Source organism: Gracilinanus agilis, chromosome 4 (genome assembly GCF_016433145.1).
Source record: "Gracilinanus agilis isolate LMUSP501 chromosome 4, AgileGrace, whole genome shotgun sequence".
NCBI lineage: Eukaryota > Metazoa > Chordata > Mammalia > Didelphimorphia > Didelphidae > Gracilinanus > Gracilinanus agilis.
This window is the reverse complement of record NC_058133.1, coordinates 255,917,421-255,927,512: the sequence shown is the minus strand read 5'-3', so window position 1 is coordinate 255,927,512 and position 10,092 is coordinate 255,917,421.

The following is a 10,092-nucleotide window of genomic DNA, read 5'->3' as shown; positions in this document are numbered from 1 at the left end:
TAAGAGTTGGTTCTCAGGCTCCCGGACTCCCTTATGAGAGAACCCATGGGAGCAGAAGGTGAACTGATATGCCTAGAAAGGTATGGCTATTAAACTTGTAAAGAGTGGTAAATAACTATATCCTTAGAGACTATCAATTTTTCATAGCTCAAGTTGAGAAAATGTCTTTGCTAAGCTTACCCTTCAACTAATTTTCAGAACTGAAGACCAGTTGACCTTAGTTTGGTACTGCATCTACAAGTAATACCCTTAAAAGCTCCACACCTGTCACTTTTTTTTCTAAGAGCCTTCTAACTGGTCTCCCTATCTCCAGTCTTTTCCTTTTTCAATTCATCTTTACACAATAATCTTCCAAATACACAGGGATAATAACCATGTAGCTGCCTTTTGCTAGCCTTATTTAACTGGACTTCTAGCTCTTCCCTAAGACATCTAACATTCATCTTCCTTCATCAGCTGGGGGGGGGGGGGGACGGTGGAGAGGGTGTATGTGAATCTCCAACCAATCCTGAGGGAAAATACATGAGTCTGTGGTTACCCCATTGACGAAACTGACTGTTTACAAAAAAGCAAACAGTTGAATGCATAGAAACCACTGCTAGGGGCAAATAGGTGGCATAGTGGATGAAGTGCTGACCTTGCCCCTGGCCCCTAGTTAAACTATGACCTCTCTTACTAGTTGTGTGATTCTGGGCAGTTATTTAACCTTGTTTGCCTCAGTTTCCTCATCTGTAAAATGATCTGGAAAAGGGAAGAGCAAATTTCTCCAGTATCTTTGCCAAGAAAAACCCAAAGAGTCAGCTACAACTGAACAACAAAAACTAATAGTTGACATTTGCCTCATAATGTCTGTAAAGCCTTTTACATAGATGATCTTATTTGAGCAGCAGACATAATAAGCACTGAGTATGGATTGTGAGGGGGTGAAGAGAAGGTTAGGAGGAAGGATGGAATGTATGGGAGAAAGGAGAGAGGAAGGTAGAGGAAGGGAAAGGAAGATAGGTCCTCAGCTGGAGCCCTTTGGGCCTCAAATAAAAGATCAGGTAGCAACTTAGGGTTTAGAATAGCTAGGTTTTATTTAAATTAGAAAAGGGAAAGTCTAGGGAAAACTAGCAGGTAGACAGAAGGGGAAAAAGGAGCCAAGAGAGAGATCTGCAGGGTAGACTAGTGTCAGCCAGCCTTGAGAGCCTCCAGAGTAGAGAGGGAAAACTCTTTCTTTTATACTTTCTCTGACACCTCCCACAAAGGAAATGGGAGATGTTGGGGAAAGTTGTAGCAGGGAGCTCTGGGAGATGTAGTCTCCCAGAGCTTAGAACAATTTCAAATGACACAGGCTAATTTAAATTTCTCCAGCTGGAAATGATTTTTCTTCTAGGCTCTTAAGAGTGCTTGTCCTGGGTCTTGGCTTTATATCATAGCTGTTTGTGTATACATCTCATTAGTACTGTAAATTTCTTGAGGGTAGGTTTTGTTGTTTTTCATGTAGAAATGGACACATACATATGTGTATGTATATGTGTATATATAGTCAATTTTGTTTTATGGAACCCCCAAGTTTGCCTTATCCCTTGGAAACTTGCTTTAAGTGAAGTCCCCGACTGACCTTGGCTTAGACTGACCAATAAATCTTAAAAGTACTCAATGATATCTACTTAGATGGAATTAGTAGGTATAATCAAATCTTAAGTACCCTTTGGTCTTAGAAGTTTCTCCCATTGTATTAGAGGCCTCACGGAGGTAGTCCAGCTAGCTGAACTCCTCCTTCCCTTGTGTCCATTGTAAAGACAATCAGTTGAACTTCCTTATATTCCCCAAAAGGTATATAAGACCCCTAAATTCTTCAGCTCTTTGGAAAAATCTTCCTTCGAGGTGCTTTTTCCTGGAGACAATGTTCCCAGAGTCCCAGAGCTTTTCTCTGTGTGGTATCTAGTGCTTAACTATAGTGGCCGATCAGAATATTGTCTTCCTTGACCTGATTAAAGACTTATTCTTTTTAACTACTTTAGTGGTTCTGCGTTTTTCACATATTATGAGGCCTCAGTGAGATTTGAAATTATTTCTGCCTAAGCCACCCACTAGAGTGACTCCAGACCCGTGATGTCCACAGGAACCCATTGAGTTCCAGTCCAGACTCAACTTAGCAGGTTGGCTGGGTAAGTGAAATTTGACAATGAAATTGTGTATTTGGGAGAGTGAACCACTCTTTAATCAGGAGTTTGTTGAACTATGGGCAATCACAGCAATGTGTCTGCCCCAGTATTCCATGTAGGTGACTGCTGCCAGAGATGTCCTTAAATTGTGAACCAGGCCTGTGGATATTTGGACTGTAGGTGTGGTTAATTAGCAAAAGTTAACTAACTTTGACCCTAATCAATTTTCTTTTGTCCAAAATGGGATTCAGTTCAACTTGGTTGTGTAATCTCCATACTCATATGTATGTTGTATGTATGTGAGTGAAGCAAGGAAGGTGGTGTGTCTTTCCCCACCCTTACCCTATGGAAGGTAGGAAAGGGGATGGTGTTGTACTGATGAGAGATACAAACAGCAGAGCAAAAGAATCTATTAGGATGGTTGACTGAAGCTTTGAATGGAAATAGAGCTAGAGTGTTAGAGTCTAGGTTATTAAACCTGAAGTGTTTAATCTAAGTTTTGGTAACTGTTTTGGACCAATTAAAATGGAGGAAAGTTCCTCATGGCATGAAATGCTATATCATAAGATTTTTTTTAATGGTTGTAGATTTAGATTATTTGAAAAAAAAAATTTTGAGAACTTAAGTTCTGGATTTGTTGTGGGATTTGTTTATATTGTATTTCTAAAATCAAGGTTTTACTATAATAACCTTAAAAGCTTGCAGTTTAAATGTTAACCACTAATGTTTGAAATTGTACTGTTTATTCCCCAAAAAGCTGAAAATAGAGAAACTTCCTATCTGGATATTAGAATCTCCAGCAGGAGACAAAGGAAGGTCCAGGATTCATAACTTTATATTTTAGTGTTTTCCTTTACAGTGTTTAGCATGGTGAATGTGGAAAATATTGTATATTGACAGCAGTTAATTTTTTAATAATAACAGTAATGAGATACATTTTTAATTCTAGGTATTAACTCTTTTGATTTAAATGATGTGATTTCAAAATTGTTAAGCTATTTCTTTATTCTGTCTCGAGAACATAAAGACTTTTCGGATTAACAAGTATGTGTTCTGGCATATATGAAAGTTAATTTGAGTATGGTAAACTGCAGACCTGACTGGTTATTGCCAATGGACAAGAAATATTTGGGAAAATATTTTTTGATTAATGGTAAAAAACCCTGAGCATTTTAATTGAACACCCAAAGTGCCTCTTGGAAGTAGCTTCTGCCTTAGACCAAAAGAGATATGTAGGGCTTAGCTGATTCAAATGCAATCTTTTCTTGGATCCATAGGTGAGAGTGGAATAAAAAGGTAAGAAATGGGGATGGACAACTATTGTAATTTAAGTACTCTATTCTGATTTAAAGATAATCTTAAATTTTTCCTTAATAATCCTGTTAAGTGTTAGTGTTTTGCAACAACCATTACATAGAAAATTTATTAAACTCTGATGGCTGCCTTTTTCTGGTGGATTCCCTTCCTCTGTAAGTCTGGAAGATTGATTCCATTAAGCCTCTACCTTTGAATATTGTCTTTGATAAACGAAGCCATTGGCATAGGCTGTTGTTGGAAAGGATTTTCCCACCTGTGAATTCTCCAGTGACATCCTGCACTTACTATTCTCCAGTCCTTGAGACTGTGGTTGAAGTTATTAAAAGCTATTAATGTTAATTTTGCTAGATTCTTGTCAATCTTTTTGTTCTGTTGCAGAGAATTCATTCAGAATCCCTGGAACCCTATTATTTCGGTCATTTTCTAGAGAGCTAAAACCTAGACAAGGTTTTTCTACAGCCTGAATCAGGAGTCCATCTAAGATATCTGTACAATGAACCTTACAGGCAAAATGGGAAGGACTTCATCAAGTCTCGGAAGACTACTGAACTGGGCTAAGTATCCTTTTTTTCTTTCCCTTCCTTTCATTGCTTTTTAGAGTTTTCCTTAAACCAGATAACAACCTGAGAACTAGAAAAGTCATAAAGGAAGAACTTAGTCCCCACATCTAACTAAAGTAGGAAAATTTCAACTCAATTGTGTTTTATTTTGTTATAAGGTTTAAGATAACTTAGTAGCTGACTAATTCAAATAGCTTCTACAAAATTTTCAGTGCTTTTTCTAAGTTTGTATAATTTATATGTTCAGCATATGTGCAGATTTGCAGAATGTAATTATTTCTCAATCTGATATCAGAAGAATTTAGGAAAGATCAATGGAACCTGATAGTTTTATGGATGTAATTGTTAACAATAGGAAATAGTTATATTTAACCCATGTATATTTGGAGACAACTGCCATTCAACGTTAAATTGTATGGGAATGTATTTAGAAGGAATACTATGGAGAAAATTGGTTGGTGATGGAAGCAGTTCTATGAATGTTTTCTGCTAAACTGCAGGTATAGTTCCAGATCATGGGAAGGCTGAGAGGATACTCAGTTGGATTCCCTAGAAAGAAACTTCGGTTTTATACTTGGCAAGTTCCTATACTTGGCTGTGCATCATTGCCAACTTATACCTGGCATTAATATTCCAAATTTTAGGGGAGCATTTCTCCCTTATTTTAGTTATGTCCCTCTTTTCTCCTGTTATGGCAAGTTTTCTGGAATCATGAAAGGTAGAAAGTCTTAGATAGGCTAAAGCTGAAATATATAAGAATTGAAGATGCAGGTATGTAGAAATTTTAGCCATTTAAACAATCAAGCAGATGAATAATGAGTTTTAGTAATCAGTAGGAAAGAATGACCTATGATCTTATTACCTTAGACCAAAATCCATTTTCTGGGATGTGTTTTTAATGTATTATTTAACATATATGTATATAATATAAAATTCATATCCTGAATGTGCACAAGAATTAAAGGTAAATGAAATAATTAAAAAAATAATAGTTAATATAAATAAAATATCCAATCTATTTGAGCATGGTTATAGTTGTTAAATTTAAAGTGAATTAAAATATATTATTTTAGATCCTCAGCATCTCATTCTCCTACAGGGGTAAGTGAGAATGTTGAGGAAATGAGAAGTATTTTAATTTTTGAAGTTAATTTTAATTTTAATTTTAATTTTTAGAATTTCTGAATTTTAATTTTAAAATTGTTTTGAAACGGAAATTGTCATCTAAGCATTCTTAATATTGTTTTGGTTTTTATAATAGGATATTCAATTAAAATTTTATTTAGTATTAGCTGGGTCATTTCTAGGTTTACAAACCTTGATAAACCTGTGATGTGGATTTTATTTTTTGCTTTTATATTTCTATAGTTCAGTTTAGTTTGTATCTATTTTTTTAATGTTGCTTTTACTATGCAATTACTTTGGTATGGTAAGGCAAATTTTTCTGAGCAATGTTTAGGGGCTCATTATTGTTACAGCAAGTATAGCTTGTATATATTTGTACTTTGTATAAATGGATTTTAAAAGAAATAGTAAGATATTGTTAAAAGCTATCCAATGAGGTTATTCTTAATATTGTTCAAAGCACCAAAAGCAAGTAATTTCTAAGGACCAACAGAACATTTAAAAAAAAAAAAACAACCCTTACCTTCCGTCTTGGAATCAATACTTTGTATTGGCTCCAAGGCAGAAGAGTGGTAAGGACTGGGCAATGGGGGTTAAGTGACTTGCCCAGGGTCACACAGCTAGGAAGTGTCTGAGGCCAGATTTGAACCTGGGACCTCCTGTCTCTAGGCCTGGTTCTCAATCCACTGAGCTACCCAGCTGCCCCCACCAACAGAACATTTCATTTCCATCAGACCAAAACTATGTAAAGTCTACTGTGGCTGACAACATAATTTAGTCATATATGTAATTTTGAGCAAATATCTGGAGTCAATCAGCTTCTATTGGAGAATTTGGTTATATATTTCTCATGTTTTCTTTTCTAGCAATGAAACTGGTCTAAAAACCCATCTAGACAAAGGAGAGTTCTATAAAAGAAGGACACTAAAGCCTACCTCTAGATCCATAGGACTTGAAAGACATGAAGGACTTTGGAAAATGGGGTAGTTTTTTTTTTTTTATTGTGAAGATTTTGCCAAAGGCAGAGTGCCTTTCTTCTGGCTAACTTCAATGAGTCCTTGCTGCAGATGGGGAGTGGCCCCAGATGCCAATTACCCATACTTATGCCCCTTGTCCTGAGGGTCAAACTCTTTGGGCATACACCCCTTTGTCCTTTTGTGTGGTGGAATCCATCTGACCAAAAGGGGGAAGTGTCAGCTTTGTTTTACGGAACCCCCACAAGTTTGCCCTTGGGAACTTGCCTTAAGAGAAGTCCCAGACTGACCTTGGCTTAGACCAGTAGTTCCCAAACTTTTTTGGCCTACCGCCCCCTTTCCAGAAAAAATATTACTTAGTGCCCCTGGAAATTAATTAAAAAAAAATTTCAATAGCAATTAATAAGAAAGATAAATGCACCTGTGGCCATCACCGCTCCCCTGAATCACTGCAGCACCCACGGGGGTGGGGGATGGGGGGGGTGTTGCCCACTTTGGGAATCACTGGCTTAGACTGACCAATAAACCTTAAAGTACCCAATGATCTCAACTTAGATGGAATTAGTAGATATGATCAAATCTTAAGTACCCTTTTGTCTTAAAAGTTTCTCCCATTGTATCAGAGGTCTCTCCCAGATGGTCCAGAGCTTCTCCTTCCCTTGTGTCTATTGTAAAGCCAATCAATTGAATCCTCCTGTCCTATATTCTCTCAAAGATATAAGACAGCTCTTTGGAAAAAAATTTTCTTTCAAGGTGCTTTTCCCACCTTTCCTCCCAGAGTCCCAGAGCTTTGTCCCTGGGTGATATCTACCTCTTGACTCTATGTAGAGGCCAATCAGAGCATTTGTCTTCCTTGTCCTGATTAAAGACTTGTTCTTTTTAACAATGTTAGTGGTTCTCTGTTTTTTAAGGTTGACAGTATATATGTATAATCCATGTATTATTATACACAACATATACACAAATATCTACATCTCAGAATCCTTGATGTCCTTCAAGGTTTAGCTTACATATTACAAACTCAAGGTCTTAACAAAGGTAAAACCTCTTAGAATGCCCCCAATTGCTAATTTATCTAGAGTATTGTACTTCAAAGAGAATGTAAATATTGAGGGGTAAGGAAGATTTCGTTTTTGTTACAGTAACACTAGAGACTAGCACAGTACCTTTTAAGACAAATGTATTCGCTATATGTTTGCTAGATTGAATCAAGGTTCAGCAGTTCACAACTCCTTAAGAAAAAGAAGACTTTCAGAAAATTCTATTTCTTTTTCTCTATTTTCTCTTCTGTGGCAATTCCACATGCATCCACTGGTCCATTAGTAACTCTAGGCACATGACTCTCAAATCTATATAATATATCAATCTCTCCTTGAGCTCAAGTCCTACATCTTCACCTGGGTGTTCTACTGGCACCTTAAATATCGAAACTGGACTTATCTTTTATCTTTTTGTAAGAATTAAATTTAAGAGACTGGCTGTAGATTAATAATTTTATTAAATTAAAAGGAGGAGAAAAAAAAAAGGAGGGAAAAAGTAGGTACTTGGCTGGCTAATCTGTGGCCACCATTTGGGGCCTCCTCACTATACTCCCCACTGATTGGGTCCAGTCAGCATCAACAGGAACACCAAGACCCTACTTCTTCCTTGCCTCACTTTTATATAGTCTTTTCTTTGCCCACTAACTCTCACACAACACCAGGAGCCAACCATAGTTTTCTAATTTGCCTGGGTCATCCAGGTGTAAGATTAAAATTAAAGTGGAATACTTGAAGTATTATATTTTAAAGTTTATTATCTGACAAAATAGAACCATGTGACAAAGTTTTTCTATCTGTTCAAAATGCCCACTCCACCAAAGTTGCTGACAGGAAGGGGAAAAAAAGAGCTAGACACTGGAACTCCACCCAATTTATACCCTGTCTACGTCAGCACATAATGACAGGAAGTGAGTGGGGTTCAGGAAATCATAGTTTTTAGGTAACAGATTCAAATTACACAATCCCCCCCTGAGACCCTTTGGAAGACTAGTCTCCCAATGGATATTGTAAATATAACCATCTTATAAATTACAATAATTTGTGGATAAAAGGAAAAGAGAAGAAAACCAACAATTGCGAGGCACATTGACAAAAGGTCAATTGGGGGTAATCCCCTTCAGCATTAGAGTATACATACAAAATAAATGTGTTACAATCCCCCACAGTTCAATCAATTATACTGTATGGTTCATTCTGGGTCTTCTGAGGAGATTACTTCAGGCATCTTCATGGTGCTGTCTTCAAACAATCCATCTTCTAGATTCAAAGAGTTATTGAGCTCTCTTCCCTAAAATGTTTCTTTCTCAAAAGATTTTTTAGTTTTATGACAATTACACAATCCCCACTGAGGAGGGTATTGAACAACACTTGGATCCATTCAGGTAGCCACTGAAGCTTATGGCTTTCAGTCTTGGCTAAAATACTCCCTCTTGGGGGCCATTTAGGGGTACCATGCCCCTTAACTTTCCCACCTCTCGAATAAGACTATAACCCATCACAGGGTAATCATATCCCTTGGGTTTGCTCCCTCCTTTGGCATGAGGCTGTAACAGCTCTAAAGGCATGTCTTTTATATATGTCCCATCCATTGTATTTTGGAGGAGAGGACTACAATAGTGAAAATCACTTCAGATTTTTATAAATGCAAAGATGGGTAATTTTTAGGGGTATTATGCCCCTTAGAAAAACTTTCCACATTCCAGATGAGATGTTTATATGTCTCATCCACTACATTTTTATCAATGCGGAGGTGAGGAATATAATAGGCACTTCACTTCAGAAGGCCCTTTAAAATTAATTTAAAAATTTTCTTGAGATCATTAAATTTTTCTGGACTTTTACAATGGTGTTTTGTTCAGTCATATGGGAAAGGTACAAATAAACACAATGTAACAGTACATATAGCTAATTGTAAAAACACAATAACTTAAAATGACATAGTGTAACAGAACTTAACAAAATAAAATAAAACAAGCAATCAAGAAATACAATATATGTGACAGGACACAGGCATTGAATTCAAGAGTCCTTTTTTCCATTTCCAATACAGAGATTTACATAAAACAATGGAGTCTGAAAAAGCTTAAATCCATCTCTTTAAGGTTCCTTCTTCTCCCCAGGATCATTATCCATTTAGGTTCCTTTTGTCACACCTCTGGGATCTCCCATATTGAGGGAGAATTCCAAACTGAACATAGTGCAGAGGAATCCCATATTGGATGTATTGTAGAGACTGGGCAGGCCAGAATGTCGATGGGGTGTAGAGAGATGAATTTTCCCCCTGAATCTTGGGCAAGCCAATTGCAGGGACCAGTGTGCCCAGGAATGGTAGGAAGAAAAAACATCCTAAAACCGGGAGCTGTTTTAGCTAGGCAATGCACTGCTCTTCCATAGAGTGGGCCATGCTTGCAATTTTACTTCCTGTTTGTAAGAGTAACCTTCCTTCCTCTTCCCCAGGGGTAAAAATGCCAGGGAGCAGCTTGCTTCCCCTGCTACATAGACAGAGAGTTAAGAGGAATTGCCTAAAGGAAACACACCCGGGCAAGCACTCAACTGTTGGCAATGTAAGGGAACGAGGGATTTTATACATTCCAGTCCTCCAGAGAGTGGCTCCAATCATCAGCAGCAACAGCAATCAGTAGAAGTAGTAGTAGGAGCAGCAGCAGCAGGAGGAGGTAGCTGGGACCACCCAGGGAGATAGCAGCAGGATGCAGGATTGCCAGCAACAGGTGGCAACTCTGAAGAAGGTTCCTGGGGGAGACACTCCTTACCTCTCGCCAAAAAGCCATGGCAGAAGAAACGTGGTTTCTTTTCAAACTAATCTACTCAGAGAGAATTAAGGGCTTCTGAACCCTATTTCTGGTTGCCATAAAATATAGGAATTAAATTAATGTGCAATACTTGAAGTATTATATTTTAAAGTTTA